Below are 3066 nucleotides of genomic sequence, written 5' to 3'. Positions count from 1 at the left end.
GACTGTAGGATGTGATTCAAGATAGATTTGGTTGCTATTTTAGTAGATTGATTGATCATATACAGACTATTTTGCTGATTCAAATTGATTTTTCCTTTTTTTGAATAGAAATGAAATAGTAATTATGTATTAACAGAATAACATTTTTGAATAGATAGGAGACAAACGGTAGGCATTCATGCCATTAGCAGTAAAAAGGAGATGATTCCAGCTATGGCATTATGTTATAGACACATTTCACTGGGAACTTAGCTGCACAACAAAACTCACCTAAATAAAGAGCTGAAAGGTAAGGCAGGCAAAATTTCAATGTTTGACTGTGAGGAACGATATTTTGGATACCCTAAAGCAATGATTCTCAAACTGATAAATACCCACCTCACAAATGCTAGTGACTATTTTTGACAGTCCTCTCTTCATTAGCCCTTCTACTATAGTATTTCTGTTGAATATCACTGGCTGTGTTTTAATTAATTTTGAAGATAATGAAGACTTTAACAAAATAACTTTGTCATTATTAAGCTGGTATTTGGAACATAAATCAACACAAAGTTTCAATGGAAGGTTTTAACCCTTTTGTTACCATGTTTCTACTGAAATACAGTTTCAATTTATTTTGAAAAATAATGAAGAATTTTGTAAAATATATTTGTTATTACTAAGCTGATGCTTGGGATATAAATTAAAGTGGAATTTTGATGGAATGTTTTATTTTAACCTTTTTGTTATCATGTTTCAGTTAGAATACACCGTTTTGATTTATTTTGAAAATAATAAAGAATTTAGCAAAATAGCTGTCATTATTAAACTGGTTTGGAACATAAATTAACATGAAATTTCAATGGAAGATTTCAACTCTTTTGTTATGTTTTTGCTGAAATCAGTCTAAATTTATTTTGAAAATAATGAAGAATTGAGTGAAATATATTTATCATTATTAAACTGATGTTTGGGACATAAATGAACATGATATTTTGATGGATGATTTTAATTTAAATCACAACAAAACAAGGAAATTGTATCACAGATCTCTCTTTTACTTGTTTCAGTCATTTGACTGCGGCCATGTTGGAGTACTGCCTTTAGTCGAGCAAATCGACCCAAGGACTTATTCTTTGTAAGCCTAGTACTTATTCTATCGGTCTTTTTTGCTGAACTGCTAAGTTACGGGGACGTAAACACAACAGCATCGGTTGTCAAGCGATGTTGGGGGAACAAACACAGACACACAAACATATATACACACACACACATACATACATATATATACATATAGACAACGGGCTTCTTTCAGTTTCTGTCTACCAAATCCACTCACAAGGTTTTGGTCGGCCCGAGGTTATAGTAGAAGACACTTGCCCAAGGTGCCACACAGTGGGATTGAACCCAGAACCATGTGGTTGGTAAGCAAGCTACTTACTACACAGCCACTCCTGGTGAATTGGACTCAAAGAGTTGATTTGGATAATTTTAAAACAAGAATTTCGTATCATAGAATCAGAGGTGGTCTTAGGTGGGTTAATCAAGTTAAAATAGAGTTGGCATCTATATAATTCTTCTTTGCCATGGTGCTAGACAAGTTTAAAAATTTCTAAAAACCATTTTAATTATATTAAAGTATAGCAATCTATCTGCCTATTTTTCAATCTCTCTTGAGGCCTGTTACAATTGAAAAGTAGATGGAAAACATCAAATCTGGCTTTCCACTGATTGATTCCAACCCTTTCCAGAACCCTGAAAAAAAAAACCAAACAAAAGAAACAAAACAAAAAGCAAATAAATAAAATATAACAAAAAAGACACAAACTAATCAATTATAAAAAAGTAACTGTATTTTTAGGTGTCTGTCTTTGAGAAACCTCTCAGACAATCTTTTTACATTTTAAGAAAATATTAAATAGAGAAAGAAAAGAAGGAAAAATGAAGTTTTTTTTTTTTTAAAATATCAAAATAGACATTTTTACCAAAATAATTTAATTCTGATATACATCTTACACAAGAAATAAAGTGAATATTGTTGGAAATATGAAAATAGTTAATACTGAAAATCCTTGTGTGTATGTATGAGAACATAGATTTAACTGTGCCACATTCCCAGTAACAATGTCTGTTAATTCCACCATCCATTCAGGCCATCATTTTAACTAAAGTTAGGACTCATAAAATAAAATAAGTTTTACATTATACTTTCTCTTCAAATATAAATTCTGAGTGAGATGTCAACCAACACAATCTATCTTTGAATGTGTGCAAATGTGTGAATCCAACCCATGCTAGCATGGAAAGCGGACGTTAAACGATATGAAATGGAGGCATACTTGCCAGACGAGTTATTTGATCAGAGATCACATATGTGTGGATTGAAACTAAAATGATGGCAGTCAGAAAGCACATATTAGCCATTAAAAAACAAACAATAAATGTTTAAGTGAAGTCAACAGTCATTGTGTGTGTTACTGAATGGCTAACGAGCACCTTCCACACTACAGTCATTTATATATATATATATATTATCTGAAGCAATTTGATCTGGCTCCATGTGACTCAAAGTTTTGCAGGCCTTTGACAGAAATTCATTTCTTTCAGGCTTAGATTATTGATTATATATAAGATGGTATAGCCATTTATGCATCATACATAAAGAAAGCTGCATTGTTGAAAGTTAATTCATAATCTCTCGTGTATGTGATGTGCTTAAAAAAACAATAAAAATTGGAGGGAGACAAATACCATCTCAGCAGTGACTAGCAAAAATACCACATGCATTTTGGACTCATTGGGCCTTATCAATGGCATGTACTCACTGTGCACATCTCCAATGACAAGGCCTGACAAGGCTGATATGCATCTGGTGTTCTGGATAGCCACTGCTGGGATAATTTTTAGCTTCCTTTGGTATATATTATGCTTTTAAACAAACCACATCTATAAGAGATGTTATTTCTGGACAAATACCACAGTAAACTGCCTTTCAATGATGTATCTACAGTAAGTATAATATATAGAAGACTATTCTAATTTAATACTGCTGCAATAGCACATAATGGATTATATAAAATTTATATT

Source organism: Octopus bimaculoides, chromosome 14 (genome assembly GCF_001194135.2).
Source record: "Octopus bimaculoides isolate UCB-OBI-ISO-001 chromosome 14, ASM119413v2, whole genome shotgun sequence".
In the NCBI taxonomy this organism is placed as follows: domain Eukaryota; kingdom Metazoa; phylum Mollusca; class Cephalopoda; order Octopoda; family Octopodidae; genus Octopus; species Octopus bimaculoides.
The sequence above is the reverse complement of the archived record's forward strand: the minus strand, read 5'-3'. Positions refer to the sequence as shown.